Here is a 24,315-nt window from a genome sequence, read left to right as displayed (position 1 = left end):
TATGGAGTCTGAGTAGGGCCATTTGAGAGCATTGAGGAGCGCTAGACAGACTCTAAGTGTATGTGGGAGACCAAAAGGAATAAGAACAAAAAAGGTCCATGAGAGAAGGAGCAAAACTGGGGTGTGAGAAAATGACTGGCATGTTGCTGAGGTTGATGAAGCAAAAAGAAGGGAGAGAGCATTTTTCATTTTCTATCATTTTTATAGTCATTTTTTAAATAATCAAATGATTGGTCATATTCTGTCTCTCTCTCTCTTACACACACACATATATATGCAGTCTGATTGTTCTTTTAAAAAATGCAAGCCAGCATCCTTTGGGCACTATTTCATAGTTTCTCATGACTAATATAATTTTAAAATGCACACAGTTACAAGGTCTCTGGTACATTAAGAAATGGAATAAAATGTAAAAATAACAGCCAAATTAAAGATAAAAATTTATCAGATCAGGGGAAATATAATAAGTTCTTCATAGTGTTTAGAAAAAATGTTTGGCATTACTAAAAGTATAAGGGTTTGGGCAAAAATTGCTTTGCTGGGTCTATGACTTTGAAGACTTGCAATAAACCTCATTTCATCTAATTGATTTATTTGAAAATTCTGAACTACTTTCTGGCCTTCTTTCTGTACTTTTCTATTTATCAGGAAGACCCAAGTTCAAATCTAGCATTAGAAACTTACTTAACTATGATGGGCTATTATTTAGATTTTTCAGCCTCAATTTCCTCATCTGTAAAACAGGGATAATAGTATGATTATGCTCATCATCAAAAGATTATTGTGAGGATCAACTGTCATAACATACATAAAGCAATTTACAAACCTGGAAGCACTAAATCAATGATAGCTATTATTCTGAAAAATGCTTCAATGACCCTCTTCTTTCTTTTCTTTTTTTTTTGACAAGTCTATCAATAACACCCCCACCTTTTTCCAATGAAAAAATTTTAAAAATCAAAGTTATGTAACAAATATGTATAATTAGACAAAATTCCCACTGTGTTCATGTATGGCAGACACCTGCACACTGAGTCTGTCATCTTTCTGTCAGGAAGTGAGCAACATGTTTCATCAATGGTTCTCTTGAGTTGTCTTTTGAAATTATCTATTGATATTGTTATATCAAACATACATATGTAAAGTATCCATCTCTATCAATCTGATGGATATGAAGTGAAACTCCAGATTTGTTTTAATTTGCATTTCTCTAATTATTAGTGAATTAAGAGCTTTTTTCACATGTCTGTTGTTAACTTGGATTTCCTTAGAGAACTACCTTTTATATCCTTTAACCATTCATCTATTAGAAATAGGTCTTGTTCACATATTTTAATTAGTTCCTAATTTATCTTGTCTATCTGATGTTTAGCATTGAAACTTGCTGCAAAGATTTTCTCTACTCAATCATTTTAATTGCATTGATTTTATTTTGGTAAATTTCTGGGAAACAATTTAAATAATATAAATATTTTAATTTTTTTCTGCCAGGATCCTTTTTATTCCTTGTTTATTGATGAACTCTTCTCTTAATCAGTTACTTCCTTTTTTGTTCCTCTAATTTGTGACATCTAATGATGTCACTTTTACCTCTAGTACTCAGGTGGGATCCATCTTGGCATTTTATAAGAGATATTGGTCTAACCAAATCTTCCAGATGGCTTTCCAATTTTATTTACTATTTTTGTGAAAAAATGAGTTCTTAAAATTCCAATAATGACTAGTGCTGGAAAGTGTCATCATCCATATCCAGAGAGAGAATTGAATGTGGATCAAAGTCTCCTTTCCATAATTCTTTCTAGGGACTTAAATTTGGGGCTTCAAAATTATGTTAACAACAAAACATTTTTGTTGTTATTATTTGTTTGTTTTTTCCTTGTGTTTTTTTCCCTTTTGATCTGATTTTTTTGAACATGAATATGGAAATATGTTTGAAAAGAATTGCACATGTCTAACCTATATAAGATTGATTGTTGTCTTGGGGAGGGGAAAGGGAAAGGAGAGGGAGAAAAATTTGCAGCACAAAGTTTTGTAAAGATGACTATTGACAGCTATTTTCCCATATATTTGGGAAAAAAATACTACTGAAAAAGTGGGGGGGGGAGTCCTTACTCCAATAGTTAAGGTTATGGTGCTCATTGAATACTTTGCTAGTTTTTTTCTTCTTCTTCTTCTATATGTTGTGTATCTAAATCTATTCTACTGATCAACTTTTCTATTTGTTAATGAATACCAAATGATCTTGATAATTACTAGTTTGTATTAAAGTTTCAGATTGGGTACTACTTGGCCCTTCTCACTTTTGAAAATAATTTCTCTTGAGGGCTTGTTCTTGAAGACCTTTTGTTCTTCAAGATGGATTTTGTTATTATTTCTGGCTCTATAATGTAATCCTTTTGTAGTTTGATTGTTATGGCACTGAGTAAATTAGGTAGTATTATCATTTTTGTCATACTGCTACAGCCTACCCACAAACAATTACTATTTTTCATTTCATGATGTTCTGTCTTTATTTCTGTAAAGTAACCCCACCAATTTAGAATTCTCGAAATTGTCATCATTTGACTAAGGGGCTAAACTTAATCTTTCTTGGAGAAAAACAGAATATAGTAAGCAAATTATCCGTGAAAAAAACTGCATTTTTCAGTCTTAACAGCATGGTGCGGTGAAAAGAGAAAAGGGCTAGGAATTTGGAGAGTAAGGTATCTATAACTTGAGTCATGGAAAGTCATTACATGTTTTGTCAAAGGCTACCCAGCTCCTATGAGTCTTCCTAACTCAAGGCAAAGCATGAATTATGCACTATGGCACCACTTAGCAGCCCCAAATACATGAAAGTGAGAGATGTATCTGGAAAGATAGGTTGTAGGCTGACTGAGGAGTTCTCAGATGCCTGGAGAAAAGAGTAGCCAAAATTTTTACCTGCTTTTTTCTCACTGCCAGTGTCATATGATTTTTTTCAGATTTCTTAAAGATACAATCCTCCAGTCTCCTTTCCATAATTCTCTCTAGGGACTTAAATTTGGGGCTTCAAAATTATGTTAAGTTTCACTAATCAGTTTTATTTTATGTTCTATACGTTTAAGTCTTCAGAATGCAATAGACAAATTATGGAATTTAATTAAATTAAACATATTTATTAAGAGTTTGCTATTTGCAAGTTCCTGCCAACAAGCTGATACTGAAAAGGGGAGTAATTAAGGACAAGTCACTTAAGGTCCCTGGATATCAATTTCTTCATCTGAAAAATAAGGAGGTTGGACTAAACATAAACAGTCTGTAAGGTCTCTTACTCAAAGAACATTAGGGAGATGAAGGGGTAACTAGGTGGCTCTATAGTGCACAGAGCTCTGGCCTGGAGTCATGAAGACTAATCTTCCCGAGTTCAAATCTAGTTTAAGATATTGCCTTAGCCTGGGCAAAAAACTTAATCCTATAAGTTTCTTCATCTGTAAAATGAGCTGCAGAAGGAATGATTCCAGTATCTTTGACAAGAATATACCAAATGTAATTACAAAGAACCAGAAATGACTAAACAGTAACAACACTTTTTTAAAAAAAATACACTCAGTTATATGGCTGAACATCAATAAACTGACTAAGATACATAAGTACATAGAAAAGATTAAAGAAAGTGACAAGACATTAGAATCTCTTCTAAGGAGGAAAGCAAAGGAGTTTTCGTGGAAAAGGGAGCATCTGAATTAGCTTTTGAAGGAAGAAAAGGATTTTGGCAGGTAGAGATAGATGAAGAAATCTTTTCTAAGGATGGAGAATTAACTATACATGAAAATATATGGTGGCTACAAAAGGTATGAGATGGAGAATAGTAAACACTCAGAGCATCATAGAAAAAGTTGAAAGGGAATTAGTCTAAGACTCAAATCCTCCCAGAAAGGAAATAAAAGGTGCACAGACATGTGACTTGCCCAGAATCTCACAGATAACAAATGGCAGACCTAGTGTTTAGACCCAGATATCCTGAAGTGAAGCCGAATAATCTTTTTACTATTCTTTGAATGGGACAGAGTGGGAATTTTCTTTGGAATCAACATAATATAATCTTTGTCAATGTCGATTTGAATGTAACAGCAGAGTTTTTCTTACTATTGATGGTAAGAATCACTGCTAAACTTTATTACAAAACCTTAAGTATTTCCTTGCCGGATAAAGAACTTAGGCACAGCACCAAACCATGTTTCAATTTTTCAATTTCAATTGTTTTTATTAAAATTAAGTGTTAGCTTAGAGTGCTAGACATGGCCACCTTCAAACAACATCACATAGAATAAAATCGCCTACATTTTAACAGACTAGAAAGGACATACTACATTGGATTTATCTTTCAGGCAATTATCTGTGCACAGTCAGAACATCAACTTATCAGATCAGAATTTATAATAAAAATGAAGAATAGAAATTTAAGAGAGATAAGATATGCAATTAAGATTTAACCTTGAATTATTTTTAAAAGTTAATGAAAAAGTTAAAAACTGGGAAAAGAACAATTAAAAAGCACTGACATCAGCTATGATACTATCATTCAGAAGTTAAACCAATGTAAATTACTAAAAACTAAATGGATTGCCATATTTCAACATGAATGGATACCCCATAAGAGCATGTCTAATGGCATGTGTATCTGGAGCAGTTAATACAGGGAGCCAAAGAGCTGGGCCCAGAGTTTAAAAGATCTTTCAGGAAACTCCAAAGCATTAGAGTGAGTGCTTTTGACTCAGCTTCTGAGCTTTTCAGAACAGTAAAGGCTTAACTTTGAAAATAAATATTTCCCTGGTATTGTCATATTGTCATCAAAACCACTTCTGAAGAAACTGAAGAGGAGTATCACAGAGAGGGCAATAGGAAGGTGCAAGTGGGTGTGAGTAAGCTGTCACTTATAACCAATGAAGAATTCTGAAGAACAGCAATGAAGGATGTCATCAAAGAATTATATGACAGAGTAGATGGATTGGTCCTATTTTAAGAGCAAGGCATGATAGATAAGTGGGTTGCCAAAGTTTTCTCCTGATACCTTTGATCCAGAAAAAACAAGAAAGGCTTCCAGAACATTGGGTGGACGCTCTGCAGCAAACTTTGGAGAGGACATAGAAAAAAAGTAGGCCAGAATGGGTCAGGTGTTGATAAATTGCTATCTGCTTTGTTGGAAGGAACTCCCAAATGGATGAGATCCATTTGAGTAATGAGTTAAATTCTAGCTCAAAGAAGATGATATTCTATTTGAGCCTATTGCTTCACTGTTTCAAAAAAAAATTCAAAATTTCCCTGATTTTTCCTATTAAGTATAAATATTAGAAGTGATCTAACAATGAATTAAACATGAATAAGAGCAAATCATAATGACATCACTTTATTTTGCCATTTTGATATAGAACATTATAGTATAAGACTCAGTTGTGCCATCATCCTATAGCCCTTTCTGTGCAGCTTTTGAAACTAGATAATTTAATCTGCTCAAATATCCACCAAGACTAGTATCAAACTAGTCAAAACTAGTCAAAAGACTATTTACCATGTACTCTGAATCATCCCCTCCAAAGAGTAATATCTATAATATCAAACTGAAGAAATCTTTCCTTTTTCCAACCAAAATGAATGATTCTTGTTTCAACTTTTCATATGATATTCAATATAATATTACTTTTTCCCTCCTGGGCTCATTTCTATATGCTAATTACAGTAAACACACAATAAAACACTGGTAATTCAATATTACAGCCTTCCCTTAGTAATGTCACACAAAGAAAAAGAGTTATATTACAACAGCAGTAAAAGAAACATTTCTTTAGAAGAACCACATATTTTAAAAATCTTATTTTCTTGAAGTTATTAACAAAGCATTTTTAAAAGGTGGCTTAACTCTAAGGTATGATTTTTATAGTCAGATGCTCTAATAAGAATATTATATAGATATGATTTTTTAAAAGAGTGATAAAAGTTACTAAGTCATATATAACACTTCGAGAACTAATTCTTTCTCTTCAAGCACTGGGGTTGTTAATTTTTAATTACTAAAAATGAAGGGGGAGGGAAGGAAACACTGCTTCTCTTTTCTCAAACAATAAACTATAAACAATTCCCATTCATGAAATTTTAAGATAAAAATTAAAACTCCAACTTTGCAACACCCCGACCCTCCCTACTGCTGGCAATTATTAAATCTAAGGTTCAGCTACCGGTTCTGTTATTGAAATGAGGAATCCTACAGTCGGCTCATAGAATCATAGATTTAAAATTGAAGGCTACCTAGTGAAAAGAAAACTGAAGTTTGGAGAAAAGGTTGTGTGATACTTCATAATCACACCTATGGTGTGAGGCAGAATTCGAACCCTGCCTCTAAATCCGGAATTTCAAACTCTACACCATACTGTGCCTTCAATCCAACCCTTCTTTTTGAGGTTTCCTTTCTCTTTCCCCTCCTCCAACCTCACTTCAAGGTTCCATGTGTCCACTCAAATGAAAGACAGGACCTCAAGACTAATGTGCAATGAAATCACAGAGAGAAAAAAAAATCCAGCTAAGTAGCCACTTGTAGCCACTTCCTTCCTCCACTTTCCGATCACTGAATTATCTATGTCAAAAGGATTAACTTCGTTACTATGGTCAAGGAGAAGCTGTGAATGCTTAAAGAACCACTTCCTAATATCCCTGACCTTCCCCGTCTCTCAGAAATAAGAAACAAACTCTCTTATTTCGAGAATCACCAGCAATTCAGCATTCACACCTGAGAAGCGATAGAAAGGTCCCTCAATCCTCTACCCCACCCAATCTCGTGAGTGTACAGGTTATTCTAGGAAGAAAGGATGGAGTTCCCGTAGAGGTGCGTTTCTAAGAAAGAAGTGACTCAGTCCTAGGGGGGCATTATCGGGTGTTCTCCAAGCTCGGAAGATGAGTAGATACAGAATGCAACCACACCCTCACTCCCTTTTGCCGCCCCTGCCAGTGAATTTAGGGGCAAGTTGTAGAATACCCGAATAGCAATGCACGTGTTCAGACCGCGAGGGAAAAGCTAGTACAGGAAAGTGGTCATCCATGCTCTAGTGAGGGGGTTTCAGGAGCCTCAGGTGGGAAGTGTGGCGGACAAAAACATTTTTTTTTTTTTTGGACTGCAAGTTAACCAGTTAATTAGCGCCCAAGGAAAGCCCTCTTGCTAATCGCTCGGCTATTCCTTTTATTCCCACTCCTAACAAGGTGCCCTCAAAATCTTTAGCAGAAGAACCTCGGGGCTGTGCGCTCCCGCAGCCCCTGGGCCTCAGCAAAAGTACACGTGAGCCCTCAGCGGGTCCCCGGGGCTCCGCGAGTTAGACCGCCCTTCTTTTCGTTTCTCTTCTCCCTTTTTTTCCTCCTTTCCAACTGCGGGGAGCTTTGTGTAGTCCGTGCGCGGGGGTGGCTGGCGGCCGCGCCCGACGGAGAAGTTGCTGCTGCTCTTGCTCCACTTGGAAGCGTCGCTCGTTCTCTACAGGCAGGCAGCCCCCTAATCCCGGACCCAGCTGCGGGCCCGAACTAGCACAGCCCGCGCCAGGGGTTAAGGACACTCTCTCGGGCCAGCTTCCTTCCCCATCAGCCTGCGCTCTCCGCGGTACCACTTCCCACCGCGCCTCCCTGTTAGCAGTGCTGGGCCCGGGGACTTGTCCACGCCGAGCCCTCAGGTGCGGCAGAGCAGAGCTGGGAAACACGAGAGTAAGGCAGCGCAGGGCAGCGCAGAGCAGAGCGCCCCACCAAAGTTTTCTGCGGCGCCAAAAGGCAAAGTCTTAAGAGCTAGACCCTAGAAGGCGGACCGGAGGCTTCTCGCCAATCCCCGGGGCCAGCTGGAACTGGCTCCTCGCTCCCGCCCTCGGACCTCTGTCCGCCCTCAGAACTGACCTCCGGGCTACGGGAGAAGAGGGATCTTCCTACTCCTAGCCCCTACGACCCCAGAAGAAGAGAGAGAAAGAAAGCGTGCGTTCCCCCTCCGTTCCCGCTCACTCCAGCACCACCCCCACAATGTGACTTACGAAAGGAGGCACGGGCAACCCCAAGCCCCGGGGTCCCTGAAGCTGCAGAGCTAGGCGGCAGGCGGGGCTCCGCTGCTCCGGTAGGCTCCTCCGCTGCGACAGCGGCCGCCGCGGCGCCGGCTCTCTCTTGCCCGCCCTCCCTCCCTCTTCCGTGCGGACTGCGAGGGAGCTGCTTCGGTGCTTCTCCGCCTGGGGTGGGCGGGAGGCGGCGGGGGAACTCAGCGGACCCCATGACGTGTCGGAAAAAAGGAGGGGCGCCAGCGTCTCCTCCTCCTCGCCTTCTCGCGGCCTCTGACTCTACTAGGGTGCATTAATGGGGGCACCCAAATAACAAAACACTCCACCCCGCCCCCAACTGCGAACTAGATCCTGCCCCCTGGCTCTGTATTCTAAGTCCACCAACTACTCACCCACTCACTCTCATCGGAGCCGGACTGTACCCTTCTTTTCCCTTTTCACTTTAGGAGAAAGTTTGAAGAAGCATCTCTTTGCTGCTATTAATTCCCTTCCCCCGACCTTCCCCCAGCCTTTATAACACACCTAGGCTCCTGTTCTCTCACTGACCTTTAAGGTCGATAGCTTTTTTTTTCTTTGCAAACAGACCGTAGGGAAGGACTTGACTAGCCTTCAGGCTCCCTGCCCCGCGGGTGTTCCGGACTAGAATAAACTCTATTTCAAGTCCTTCTGGCAACCCAGAGCCCCATGCTTCTGCGGCGGCCGCGGCAGTGATTTTTGCCTCATGCTGCCATCTCACCGGCTTATTTAATAGACAGCCATGGGCAGTGCGGAAACAATCCAACTAACCACTGCAGCACTGATCCGGGACCGGCTAGTTCTGGAGCTGGAGAGCGGAGGCCCTCCGGTTTTAGTTTTTATGCGCTACTTTGAGGAAGAAGGGTAAGGGTCAGGGCTTGAGAGATAGAAAGGAGTTAAGAAGTGCGTCTTTTGAGTGAGTGTGTCCGCCTTCTTGGAATGAAAACCCTTCACTTGGGGGAAGAAGTGGATCAAGATGGCCCAAGAAGAGAACCTATTACTAAACAATTGTGCTTTCAGTTTCTAACGATTTTTTTTTTAACCCACCCATACTTCTAATCCCAGAGTAGTGTAAGAATAACTAACTTTTCAATATTTTCCTATGCAGGCAACTAACCTGAGAACAGAGAAGTCTGGAAGTTTAATTGATATGCTTAGGAATTTAAATACATTAAAAAAAAAAAAACTAGAGAATTGTAAATTTATTAGAGTCAGTGCCGACATTCTCAGATTCTAACAGACTGCTTTGCAATATACGCTACTATTTAGCAAGAACTTTTCCTCCCCTAAAACCAAATATGCTTGTGACATAAAAATATTAGAAGTTTGTCCCTCTTTACAGGCAGGGCAGTAGATGAGATGGGTAGCATATAAAGTGGTAGTCCCTGTGATGAGAGATTCAGGGAATCAGATGATGAGATTAGGGTTCCTGGTGGTCAGGGAGTTAAATGAGGAGGTTAGTGGCAGATTCAAGGTTCAGGGAACCAAACGAACAGGTTTGGCTCCCCTAAACCCCTTTAGAATTGGTGCAAGGTAAGGAGTTGTGGGAACCTCTTTTTGTTGGCATAAGTCCTTCATAAAGGAATTTCTGAACTCGAAAAGCTAGACTGATAAAAAGAAGTTTATTATGGGCATTGGGAAGTCAGCCTTTGCTAAGCATGAATAGAAAGGCTGAATTCCTTAGTGGCAAGGTCCTGACAGAGAAGTAAAGTTCTAATAGAGAAATCCTGACAGAGAGGTATAAAGTCTTATTAGGGAAATAGGTGAGGATAAAGAGAGGGTAACGCTGAAAAAGAATATCATTCCATCGGGCAGCGTTTGTTAATATGCCATGGATGGCATATTAGGTCCTCTTCGAGGATTGGGTTTAAAATTGCCAGTTTTTATAATAGAAGCCTTTGGCTACAAAGAGGCCTGCTCCCCCTCTCCATGGGGGCTGGTGGGTGGAGTTTGAGCTGGAATTGAATAGAAAATCTTCAATTGAATAAGGTTGGAATTCTCCAGCTCAGGACTCAGCTAGCCCCACATAGATAACAGAATGAAGCTGTTTGTCCTCCAGGGGGTCTTTACAGTGGCAGAACTTAAGGTGAAAGTCTCCCTGAAGGAGCTTCTCAAGTGTTCTACCTCATGGTTCATTCCCAAAGTCAAAGAGAGAGAAGAGAAAGAGTTTTGGAGCTCTTCTCCTCACCTGTAGCCTTATAAAAGAAGAGGGCTTAGCAAGAAATCAATTAGCCAGGGACCCAGGGACTCTTATAAATAGTCCATAAATAATATTATCTATACCAGAACTTGAGGTGACCTAGACAACTCCTCTTTGGGAAAAGAAGGAATCATTTTCAGGTCTCTTTTGCCAGACCCTAGCTGGATTCTTAGAAAAGATCAGAAGCAGGAGATTCAACAGGCCAGTAGACATAATCCTTCAGTTCTACTTCACCCAGGCCCAGCAGAATCCAAGATTTGCTTATTCTCTCCTCCATCTCACTTACAAAATGACCCTCTTTCAAATCTTTTGGGGGTGCTATTGCTTCTGCTTCTCTTCCCCAGACTCATCTTGGGGATAGAGGGTGGTCCATTGGTGAGCATTTACTCAAGCACTCAACTTAATTCTGTCCCAAAGCCCACCATGCATCCTTGATATTCTGTTCCCCCAGGAGACCTAAGCCTTTTGGCAAATTTGCCACCACTTATATATGGCTTTTTAAAATGTATACTAGGTAGAAAATAAAGCTATATTGAGTTCTTGATCAATATCTGCTAATGATTGTTGCAACCAAATGGAAAAGGAAGCCCAGAAGCATTTTATTTGTGTGCATTATATATGCCTCTACACCATCATGAATTATAGACCTTCCATTTAGCAACTTATAGCTACTTTTATTCTCTTCTGGGAGATAGATATATAAAACACCAAAATATGATGAATTTGCAAGATTGCAATGGACATTTTATGTTCTATTCTGGTTCTGCACAGTCAAAATAATTCCTTCTTGCTCCATGTGTTCTGACAAACCAGGCCAAAGTTTGGACTCATCTACCAACTAAAGATCATCTTCTCTAAAAAGTGCTGTAGTAGATATAAGGGGCAACTTTCATAGTATAATCAGGTACCAGCTAAAAGACCCAGAAATCGCTTAATTCTTAAATTCAAAGCTGAAAAATATCCATCTCAGGCTTGCCATTTTACTACCTATCCGCAAGAAAGAAATGTAAAAGAGAAAGGCAACTAGGGCTTTGAGAGCCCTCTTTTGCCAGTGCATGATCTGGCTCCTGAGGATTTATGGCAGTGGAGATCATAGCACACTTCAGAGTTCAAGTAGTTGGGTCTGGGCCACTCTACTGAATGGCCACTGCTTCAGGACTGTATTACACGTTTTAGAGAGAGGAAGAAAAAAAATGGGGAGCAGCTGACCCTGGAGAAAAGTAGGAGGAAAAGTTATCCAGGGACTATTTTGGATTTACTGTATCAATCCAAAAGTTTTTTTTTCAATATTGAGTCAACAAATTATCATTATTAATTAAAATTATTATTAAATTAATTATGTTGTTCAGTTATATCTGACTTTGTGACCCCATAGAGGGTTTTCCTGACCAAGATACTGGAGTGGATTGCCATTTCCTTTTCCATCCATTTTATAGATGAGGAAATTGAGGCACTTGCCCAATGTCACATAACTAGTATGTATCTGAGAATGGATTTGAACTCAAGAAGATGAGTCTTCCTGACTCCAGGTAAGGCACTCTATGGATTGTACCACCTAGCTGTCCCAGCAAATGTTACCCACTGGAAAGGACCAAGGTAAAGATGTCCTCAGAAGAGTTCTGGTTCCATGGGATACACTCCAGACAGAACTGACCGGAGGTGGGGAGGATGGTAGTGCTCAGTTGATTATGTCTATCACATGTGTGTTATATCTTTTCTCTAGCTCCTGTGATATGGCTCCATTTCAGAGATATACTTCAAGACTATTTCAGGAGCAATAAATCATGTAAGCAGGCAAGGGATAGATTTATTGGTATATATACCTACCCATAAAAGGGCCCGCAGTCCCTCATTTGGAGTGATACTGTATTTTATATACCTCATTGTTGAAAAGAGCCAAGTCCATCACAGTTGATCATCACATAATCTTGTTGTTGCTGTGTACAAGGTTCTCTTGGTTCTGCTCACTTCACTTAGCATCAGTTCATGTAAGTCTCATCAGGCTTTTCTGAAACCAGCCTGCTTGTTATTTCTTATAAAACAGTAATATTCCGTAACATTCATATAACATAATTTATGCAGCCATTCTCCAACTGATGGGCATCTAGTCAATTTCTACTTCCTTGTCCCTATAAAAAGCATTGTTACAAATATTTTTGCACATGTGGGTCTTTTTCCTTTTTTTATGATATCTTTGGGACACCAACCCAGTAGAAATACAGCTAGATCAAAGAATATTATTATTATATTAGTTTGATAGCCCTTTGGGTATAGTTCCAAATTGTTCTCCAGAATGTTTGGATCATTTCACAACTCCAGCAACAATGCGTTAGTGTTCAAGTTTTCTCATATTCCCTCCAACATTCATCATTATCTTTTCCAATCTGAAAGGTATGAAATTGTATCTTCTAGTTGTCTCAATTTGCATTTTTCTAATAATAATGATTTAGAGTATTTTTCATATGACTAAAAACAACTTTAATTTCATTGTCTGAAAATTGTCTGTTCTTGTCCTTTGACCATTTATCAGTTCTTTTCAGGTCTTTTTGAAACCATAGCCTTCTTCTAGCATAAGCACAATAGTATTCTATCATATTCATATACCATAACTTATTCAGCCATCCCCCAATCGACAGGCATCCCCTCAGGTTTCAATTCTTTGTCACCACAGAAAGAACTGCTATAAATATTTTTGTACAAATGTGTCCTTTTCCTTGTGTCTTTTTGGGATATAGAGCTAGCAGTGATATTGCTGGGTTAAAGGGTATGCGCAGTTTAATAGCTTTTGCTTTCCAAAATGATTGGACTAGTTCAAAACTCCACCAACAATGCATCAGTGTGCCTATTTTCTCACATCCCCTTTAGAATTTGTCATTTTCTTTTTCTCTCATCTTAGCCACTCTGAAGGAAATGAGGTGGTGTTTGGAGATAAAATGAAGCTGAAAAGGTTAAACAACTTATTGGAAAACAACACCTTGAGAAGCAACAACATTGGCTCTATGATCAAATTATGTATGTATATATAATGTGTATAGTGCTTTGTAAACTTAAAACATTATATAAATGTTAGCTATTATTATTTCATAAGATGAAATTTAATAAAGATTAATGAAACAAACTTAAAGAGATAGATGTCTTCAGTGTGATAGATTCCACGTGTTAAATTTATTAAAGAATCTGCTAATACTTATGTAGTGCTTTGAAGTTTGCAAAACTCTTTACAAATATTTCATTTGATCCTCACAACAACCCTGTGAGGTGGGTTCTGTTATTCTCCCCATTTTACAGATGAGAAAACTGAGACTTAGAGAAACTCAGGGACATGTCCAAGGTCATACAACTAGTAAATATATGTGCTGTACCACCTAATTATCTCTATGAATTACATTTGATGAAAAGGAGGGATACATATAGATCTGTGCTTTTGGAAGGATCACCCACAAAGATGAGATCATGGATCCTTTGAAATATTGAAATAAATGTAAATCCATCTACTTGATAATTCATCAGTTGCATGAATATAGGATGGAAAAAAATCACAATTAGAAATGGTTCACGCAAAAAAAAATCTGGATTTTTTAAATTTCATATCAATTCATAAGTATGGTGTGGTAGCTAAAAAGTCAATGTTAAGAATTTTCTCAATATTAGAGCAATTAAAAAGAGTATATATAGATAGAGGGTATAGGTGTTAGTTGAATGTGAAGGAATAATGTCTAAAAAAATAATAAAATTAAGGAGTGAGAGAAGTATGTATGAGGAAAAAGGGAAAGGGGAAAGTAGAATGGGATGAATTATCACATATAAAAGAGGCAGGAATAAGCTTTTCCAGTGGAGAATAAAAGGGTGGAAGTGAGGGAGAATGAGTGAATCTTATTCTCATCAGAATTGGCTCAAAGAAAGAATAACACATACACTCAATTGGGTATAGAAATCTATCTTACCCTATAGAAAGGGATAAGGAAGGGGAGGTGATAGAAGGAAGAGCAGATTGGGGGAGGAGGTAGTTAGCATGAATAATTATAGAGAAAATTTGAAGCAAATTTCTCTGATAAAGGCTTCATTTCTTTTTTCTTTTCTTTTCTTTTTTCTGGCTGAGGCAATTGGGGTTAAATGACTTGCCCAGAGTCACACAGCTAGGAAGTGTTAAGTGTCTGAGGTCAGATTTGAACTCAGGTCCTCCTGACTTTAGTGTTGGTATTCTCTCCACTGCACCATCTAGCTGCCCCAAGGCCTCATTTTTCAAACACATAGAGAATTGAATTAAATTTATAAAAATAAGAGTCATTCCCCAATTGATAAATGATCAAAAGATATGAACTGTTTCCAGATGAAGTAAGCATAGCTATACTTATATAAAAAAATACTCTAGATCTTTATTGATGGAGAAATGCACATTAAAACAATTCTGAAGTATTATCACATACTTATTAGACTGGCTAATAGAACAAACAGAAAAGAAAAATATTACGTGGGGGGAAAAAAGAATCCATTAATGCATTGATGGGAAGGTTGTGAACTGGTGAAGGTGGTAGTTGTTGTTTGATTCAATTATTCTGTAGAACATTTTGGAATTATGCCCAAAGGCTAAAAAACCATGCATAGCTTTTGACCTAATAGTATCTCAAAAGAGATTAAAAAAACCCAAAGGGAAAAGATCTATATGTATGTGCAAAAATATTTATACAAATTCTTTTCTGGGGGCAAAGAATTGGAAATTTAGGAGATGTCCATCAATGGGAATGGTTGAATAGGTTTTAATATGTAATTATGATGGAATACGATTGTATTATAAGAAATGATGAGCAAGATGCTCTCAGGAAAATCTGAAAAGATTTCAATGAATTGATACAAAATGCAATGTACTGTGTACAAAGTACAAAGAAGAGTGTACAAAGTAAAAGCAATATTGTAAGATGATGAGCTGTGGATGACATAAGTATTCTCAGCAATTATGAAGGAATTATGATGAAAAATGCTGCCCAACCCAGAGAAAGAACTGATGGTATCTAAATGCAGATTGAAGCATACTTTTTAAAAACCACTTCCTCTTCCCCTCCAAAAAAAATGTTCCTCCCCAAACCAAGGGGACCCAAAGTTTTCTGGGAGCAGGGGCGATAAACTCATCTTCTGAAACTATTTCCTGCTGAGGATGGGTGTCGAGCTGAGTCACCTGCAGGATCCCATTATTCTTTTGGAGGATCTGTCAAGCTGGAACTGACTGAAGTATCCAATGGTTGATTCAATTCCTTGAAGTGGTCAATGTAATTTAAATAACCAAAATCTACAATAAAAAACAAATCTAACAAATAAAAGTTAGGATAATCTGAGGTAGAAAGACAAGTCCACAGGGACTGATGTAAGATATAAAGAGGCCAGCAACTCTTCATGTAATGAAATATATTTGTGTCACGGGACAGACAGTATACACAAATATTAAAGATATTTCAGCTTTAGTTTCAATAAACAATAAAATAACAGTTAGGTTTTACGGACAATCATGTTAATTGTTCTTACATTATTTTGGAAACTTTTCAGGACTTTATTTCATACAGATACAACCATATATATGTATCTATAACAGATAAATAACTAGGCCAAATATTCATTCACCAAGTTATTTAGGATATAATGACTATATATTTTCAGATTGAAAACAACAAGATATTTTATAATTGAATTGTGTTCATGGCTTGTGTTGACCATTTGCTCTGATTCTAGAAATTATTTGTTATAGAAGGAAAATACACATGACAAAATAAAGCTTCCTTAGTCCAGTTTGATATCCAATTATAATAGTTCTACCTCATCAGACTCAGGAATAATCAGGTGGGTTCTTATTCAAAGAGACACAACTGGGGAACTGAGTCAAAAGAATCTCACCTTGAGCAGAAACTCCCAACTCTTGTCCAGATACAGATCTCTACCTGTTCAGGGTCACATTTTTCTGAGCAGCTTATAATAATTCTCTCAAGTGGGAGGTTAGTGACTTAATGATCAGAAAATCAAATTCAAAACTCAAAGGAATATCAGTTACAGTCCCAAGAGATTTTATTTCTAATAGCAAATTCTACTAATAGCAGTTTAGGGCTACATAAATGATTTTTTAAAAAGTTTACCAAAACTTAGACACATAGGAGATTATTTAACTTGTTTTATATGTTTAAATATATCCTGGCGTAAAGGATTGCTCATTAAACGAGCTTATAGATTTTTAGTAAACACTTGCTTATATATATAAAACAGACTCATGTCTCAGAGCTGATGACCTTACTTATTTTGAAGGTTTCAAGAAGACTGGCAGGCTTACAAATTAAGAGGAGTTGACAAGAAGCCCCAGGGAACTGCCTGAGCTTGTAGCAACAGCCCACCCCAACCATCTTTAGTGTTTTTATAGGCTGTGCTGTTTGACATCTTCATACTGGAAGTCGAACTGATAAGGCTTTCACCTCCTCCCCGTTTTATTCCATAAACAATAATTATCAGATTTATATTTAAACTGATGACAATTGCTCCAAATAACTTAGTTAATAATTTTAGATTTTTCCTAAGTAATTTCCTTTTAATTTTTTAGCAACAGCGAAAATATCTAATTCCTAAAATTACATTTACACAATAATATAAAACAGAATTAGCAAGGCTAGACAAACTTTCTACCTCCTTTTAATTGACAAATCTATTCTGTCTCCAAACTCAGGGAGGATTTCCATTCCTTTAAATAATTTTCCTTTTTGTTTTAGGGAGAAAACATGACACATTTTTTAAATAGATTTTAAAATTTACTTAACTTTAGTTCATGAAATTTCCTAAATTTTAATGAAATGTCCCAGACAAACCGAATTGTCATTTGGATATTTTCCAATTCACACAAATCATTTCGCTTTTGTGAGCCAGGAAAGAGTTAAGGTGTCAGTTTTTTGTGACTGGGCCCTGAGAAGCCTGACACTAGATAACTCAAAAGCAGGCTGGGTTTTTTTTTTTTTTTTTTTTTTTTTTTTTTGGGGGGGGGGGCAGTTTTTAAGTAGCTGTGAACTGCTTTTCTGTTTTCCTAAATTTGGTGCAAATAGATTTCAATTTATATTTCCTTTTAGTGGACTTTCATTAGAGCGCCTTTAAAACTATTTTTACTATTACTTAACAATATAACAAATTTTACTGAATTATGTACATTTTCTTTCTCTCTCTCTTACCCCTTCTTCCAGTCATGGAAGGAGGGGAGGTAGAAGAAAGAGAAAGAGATTTTATGTACTATTTTCCTAGGCCTAGCAAGGTCTTAATTTAGTTGAATTTGCTTAATTTCGTTTACACACACCCCAAAATTATTTTTCTCAACATTGGCATTGTATGTTGGTCACATCTAAAAACCCATAAAGTTATCAAATATGAAGCAATTTTATCCTTTATTGGAGTTAACATTCACAGAGCATTTATTTTTTACTAAGCACTATTTAATCATGGATCTTCACAACAACAATCATTAGTTATCTTTACAAATCAGAAAACTGGGCAGAGAGAAGATAATTTGCCATAAATTACATAACTAATACATTTCTGTAACTGAACAGAGAATAGTGGGTTTACTGAAAACAGAGTTCACTTCCCACTGCCATGCTGCATTCCCAAGCAGTTGTTGGAAAGAACCTGATGAAGGCTGGAATAACTGGTGCCAGAATTTCCCTTTGGTGGTAGTTTCAGGTGTGCTAGGGCTCAGGAAATGCTGATCATGGAATTTGACCTCCACTCCATCCACATTCCCCCAAGCTGGGTTTGGAAGTGTTTGGGCAAGGTTATAAGCCCACCACTGTTGCTGCTTTCCCTGCAATACTTTAGCATTCTCCTTTCTTAATCTGATTTGAGATGAAGGAAGTTAGCAAATAGAGAGATTTGGGCTATATCAATTTTATTAGCAATCCTTAAAGGGTCCACCCTTAATCCCACCTGAGGTGCTTTCCCAATGGAGTAAAAGGAGACTCCAGACAAGATAAACATCAAATAAGGGTTAGCAAAAAATTGTTATTTTCTTAATTGTTGTTTTGACTAATTGCTAAATTCCTTAATCATTTTGTCTCAAAACCTTGAGAATCTGTTGTCATTTTTGCAGCTCTATGATTTTGATTAGCTAAGTTATTTTCTGCAGCTTCAAGTTTGGCCAGAATTGGGATCCACAGGAAAAAGTGAGGCTATTTCCTTTTTAAAAATGGGAATTAAGGGTTAAGAAATCTTTCAGGGTAACAAAATCTAGTTCACAGAACAAACATGACACAGACATTCTGTGCAGAATTACAGACAAAATTGACAAGGAAGAAGAAGACTGTTCCAAGTTTGCCGAAAGCCATAAACTTGAAAAATAAAAACAGTTATTCAGCTTTTAATATCGTGCAAACATAAAACATTCTTTTTAAACAATAGAAATAATTAACATTAAAACAATCTCATTTAACCAGCCGGATGTCCAGGGCTGGAGCTATTTCCTAAACAGCATATTTGCTATCTGAAGAAATATTAAGAGGTTCTTGAGCAATATACAGTGAAGTAATAATTGCATATAACTCATTCTGCTGTGTATATTCAAACAGGGTGTTAAAAACATATTTAGTAGTAGGTGGAATATATATATGGCTGATTGTTTATTAGTAGCATCTGTAAAAACCACCTATTGTTTGCAGCTAATCCTCAGACTTTTTTTTGAATTAGAGTTATAATTCCTCTTAAAATTTTGAATAATTTTGTCAATTCATGTGTTTCCAGTTTCAAATACAGTTTTTTCCAATTAATATTATTGTGCCATAGTTCTCTTTTAATGTCCTGATAGTTTCCCAATTGTCCTATTTAGTTACTCTGCCTCAGGTTATAACCTTTCCCTCTTAATGTTTGATGAGATAAAGGTTTTATATATTTAGATTATAATCATTCCTTCTTAATATTTGACAGATAAAGGTCTATCCATTTTAGACATTATTAGAATATCAGTAACCTCTCCAGTATCTCCCTCCATTGTGTCATCCTAGGTGCTTCCCCCCATTAGGTTTTCCCCATCCAGGTACCTCCCCCATTATGTCATTGTTCTTGTCATCCTATAAAAAATCTTGCTGTCCTGATACTCAGGGTTGGATTCTTTGAGACGATAGTCTCGTTCAGCCGTGAGATCAAACATGGATCATTTGATCCCAGAAAATCTCTTCATTTAATAAACTATTAAATTGTTCTCTAATCTCTGTCTTGCTCAGTTCCTCCAGCATTACAATATCCCTCCACAATTTTTGATAATCATTTTGAGTAACTAAATTATCCCTTCTAATTTCTATTTTAAAATTGGCTTAGAATCAGCAATAGATTGAATCTAGAATGTCTCTTTTCCTGTACCTCTAAAATCTTCACCATCTGAATTTTTAAAATTTAACTTAATGTTTTTCCTAATTTTTTGTAAGGTATTATTAATAACTATGCTATCCTTTCCCCCCTTTTAAAAAAATATCATGGTGAGGAGTGGCATAGCAAATACCTATTTTCCTGCAAAATCAGAATCTGTTATTCCAGGCATCGCCTTAAACCCTAGCAGCCTGTGAACTGCATCCTAAAATGAGACCTAGCATACCAGAAAGAAGAGGCCTGGAGTGGGTCTCCAGTGGGGAGAGAACATAGTCCATATTATCAGTAAATTGGTGGGACACCCAGGGGGACAAATCAAGGCTGGCACTTCCCTGGGGTAGAATGCATTAAATCTTATATAGTCAAAAAAATAGAATTTAAGGTATTTTGTTTGCAGACTTAGCTTGAGGGGGAATAAGGGAAAGTATGGCTCCTATTGTTTGAGGAGCTAGAGCTGGCCCCAAAAACAGTTTCCTGATATTTGATTGCCTTCTCTATTATTCTGTGAATGGCATTCAGAAGCCCAATGTCTGCCTTTCTTGCTGAATTGCCATGAGGTGCAACCTTTTGATAAGTACAATTTTTTTCTTATGTGACCCAATTGTCCACCATTATAGCATCTACGAGAATTTGAAGATTTGTGGAGATCGTAACTTTTTCTGACTTAGTGCAGCTGTCATTATTGCAGCTTGAGAAGTAAAAGTCCTAACATTCTGACATCTTTGAATCATTTCTACTAAAGACTTTTTAAAAATTTTTCCCCAGCTAATGCTTTCTTACATTCAGCATTAGCATTTTCTAAAGCAAATTGTTTCAGTAAAATTTAAGCTGCCTCCCCCTGCTGACTGAAGGCTGGTTTGCTGTCTTTAAGTGATTGACAAAGTCAACAAGTCTCATTAGGTCCTTGCCTGATTTTTGTGTAAGATGTTCCCCTATCAATTTTCCTGGTACTTTACCCATGCCTCTCTAGGCATTCCTCAAAAAATGCTGCCTTTCATATCAAATAGTCTCCTTTTTCAGAGATGGTTTTTGCCACTGAGCACCAATCTAAAAAGTGTCAAAGCAGTTAGCAAGAAAATTTGCAGATAATATTCTCTGTTCCTGTTATCTGATTGATTTTGTCCTATTCCGATTCAGTATGCGTACTATATATTGATATCAGCTGGAGAATGATCAATCTTATTTATTTATCTTTTATAACTTATAATTTATATAATATCTGATATCTTGTATCTGATATTTTATATTCTACACCTCATATTTTTTATTTAATATACAATATCTTATGACACTTTATGTGTAGTATCTCATATCTTATTCCTTCTGTCAGCCTGGTGATAAATTACTTCTAGTGATAAATTACTTTTGGTGACCACCTCTTCCTTACTTTATCTTATTTCTCTTGTAATTTACTTTTCCCTCTAACCTTAATTGTGAGCTCACCAAGTGGGCCCTCTCCTGCCAGACATTCAAGTCCATCCTGTTTAAGATGCTGTCAGTTAAAGTCCAGCTCCAGTAAATACTGAGAATATGAATGAATCTCCAAGGCCAGATAGAAGATATTCTTTGCCATCTACATTCATTAATCTCAATGCCAGGCTTAATATATATATATTTAGGCTAGTGTTACAACATTACTAGCTATCCTACCACCATATTCCTCCGGGGTTAATTCACATTCCATACAGTTACATTTTAGTATCCACCTTTACTATCCAATACCAAGATACTTATCAACACAGAATTATAAATAGTCTAATTGTGATGCTCATCAATATCAACAGAATTGTAAATAGTTATGATGTTTTATCAAAGTACTTGTTGAAATGGAGTAGTAAATAGCAGAAATTATCATACTAATATATTTATCTCAAGTATGTTTTTAATTCTTTGTTAAGGGGTAAATAGTATGATTAAAATGCCTTGTTCCTATTGCATGCATTCTTCATCAAAATTGTCCTAAATTTACCAAGTATGGCTTTATGATTATTAATACCTGGACCAGATTCTAGCTGTTCATAGATTTATTCAATACTGGCCCTCTATGGGAGTGGGGCTGGAACCAAGAGAAAGAGTATCTGGAACTCAGAATTTTAAAAATAAATGTTAAAAATTGCTTTTAAATGTCACTGGGGAAAAATAAAATACTAAAGAAAAAAGAAAAAACTCAGTGTTCAGCTACACCAGTGGTTCTCAAACTTTTTAGTCTCAAGACTCTTTTATACTGTTAAAGTAACTGAGGACTATTCCCTTCCATGAGCTCTTTGTTACTGTGGATTATGTCAATCAATAACTATCAAAATATTAGAAATGAAAACATCTTGATATTATTTTGAAAATCATTTTGATTTCAACTCTCAGGGACCCTTGGACCACAATTGGAGAAGTGATAAGCAAGAGTCCCAGTATTATAGAGTCCGGAGCAAGGGAAGGGATATTCTCATCTGACTCTGCCCTGGTTAGATCACTCCCACAATACTGTATCCTATTCGTGGTCCCTTATATATGAAAGACAACCTATATATGGACAAAGAAAGTGTTCAGAACAGGGGCAGCATCCCACTCTTGTCGAATGTCATCAGTTCTATATCAGTGATGTTGTTCTCCTGGAAGCCTATGGTTCCTATTCCTGCTGATGAGCTTCATTATCTCTCTTCTAGGCTAAGGACTTATTCTCTCGATGGACTTCCCTCCTTCATTCTTGCTCTCTCATTCTACATGAATCCCACCAGATTAATATTCCTACAAATGGTGGATAGAATCAGAAATGGAATCAGAAAAGACCTAAGTTCAAATCTCGCCTCAGACACTTTATACTCTGTGCGACAATGCACAATTCATAACTCTGCTTTAGTTTACTCATCTGTTAAATGAGCTGAAAACTACTCCAGTATCTATGTCAAAAAAACAAAACCACACAAAACCCAAATGGGTCATGAAGAGTTGGATATGACTGAAACGACTGAACAATAATAAACACAATATTTCAATGCCTACTGAAGAAAGTTCAAATTGCTTATAGTGGCATTTACAATCCTCCACAATCTTTCTGTAATCCTTCCTTACAGCCTGTTTTGCTCCCCGCCCCATCTATATTCTATATGCCAGCCAGACCTGACTACTTACTCTCCCTTAAATATTACTCATTTTATTGCTTCCTCACTTTTTTCACACATGATTTCACATAACTGAAATGCCAGCCCTACCCTCTCTACCTGTTAGCATATTACCCATTTTTTAGGATGCAATTCAAGTTCTACCTTTTCCATCAAGTTTTCCCTCCTCCCCTTATTAAATATATATAACTATATAATGGATAAAACCATGATTATAATTAATTCTTTATAAATATCATACTTTGTGAATATATTTCTCCATGTCCATGTCCATGATGTGGTTAATAGCAGTGCAGAGAGTTGTGGAAACCCCCTCTGGTCTGGTCCAATATGAAAGAAGTCATGAACCTAAAAAGTCTGACTGGCAAAAAGGAAGTTTATTGTTGGCTGAGAAGTCAGCTTTGCTAGGAAGACAGTAGCAAGGTCCTGTCAGAGAAATAACAAGAGGTTATCACTGGGAAGAAGGTCTCTGCACAGCAGGCAGGAGTCCTGGCAGGCAGCTGTGACAAGAGGAGAGGTCCCTCTTCTGCAAAGATATTAATTGCTTAATTAATATTAAATTTAAAATTTAATTAAAATTAAAATTAATATTAAAAGAATTAAAATTGTCTTTTTATAGGAAATCTGAGACTGGGGTTTCTCAATGTTGTCACTGCCCCCAGGCCTAGGTTTCCAGCTGAATAAGACCATTCAAGTTATATCAGCTCCATTTCTCCAGCTGAATGAGACCACTTAAGTTTGAGCTAAATAGGGAGGGGTCCTGGGCTAATCTTGATGCCCTGTAGGGTGGGTCTCTGTCAGAAGAGAGCTCCAGAGCTGCATCCACAGTCCATATGGGAATAGTGATGGAGGAGCAGTTAGATGGCACAGTGCATAGAGCACTAAGCTCAGACCAGGAAGACTCAGACCAAATAATATTTGTACAGATCTTTGCAAATCTTGGAGGATCATAAAAATGTTGGTGATTCCCCATTCTTAACTCTGTATCATTTTATACCAATCTTCCCCAAATCAATCCTTTTTGTCATTTCTTATAATTCAATAATACCCTATTATATTCATAAACTATTGTTGTTGTTTTGTTGTCCTTCATCTTCATTCTAAAAGAAAAGCAATGACATCATGAGAGTGATGTCTTGATCTGCAAGTGAATTTGATTTGTGAGTCAGAGTTGTGTATTATCAGTCTCACTATTTCCTTCAGAATCATCTCAGTTCAGTGGCAAGATAAAATTCAAGACAACCAGAACAAACTGTAATTTGTTTAGAAAGCTATTACTATTTTGTATACGTGGATCCTTTCCTCCTTTCTTTTATCTCTTCTGGGTATATGACTAGTAGTATCACTGGATCAAAGGGAGTACACAGAATAGTGACATCTTCTCAGGATGACTGGGCCAAGTCATAGCTCCATCAACAAGGCAATGGACCTATTTATCTTTAGTCCCTCTAACAATGGCCATTTTCCATTTTTGTCATCTCTACCAATTTCATGGGTGTGAGGTGGAAATTTATAGCAATTTTAATTTTTATTTCCCAAAATATTGCCATTGGAGGAGGAAAATAGCCAATTCACTTATTCAACA

General features: G+C 37.2%; 1 pseudogene; it reads left to right on the top strand.

The window, feature by feature from the left end:
* The first annotated feature begins 8,787 nt into the window (after window positions 1-8,787).
* LOC127544630 (dimethyladenosine transferase 1, mitochondrial-like) overlaps window positions 8,788-24,315 on the top strand; it is a 51,609-nt pseudogene continuing 36,081 nt past the window's right edge.

Source organism: Antechinus flavipes, chromosome 1 (genome assembly GCF_016432865.1).
Source record: "Antechinus flavipes isolate AdamAnt ecotype Samford, QLD, Australia chromosome 1, AdamAnt_v2, whole genome shotgun sequence".
In the NCBI taxonomy this organism is placed as follows: Eukaryota; Metazoa; Chordata; class Mammalia; order Dasyuromorphia; family Dasyuridae; genus Antechinus; species Antechinus flavipes.
This window is presented reverse-complemented; position numbering and strand designations above follow the sequence as displayed.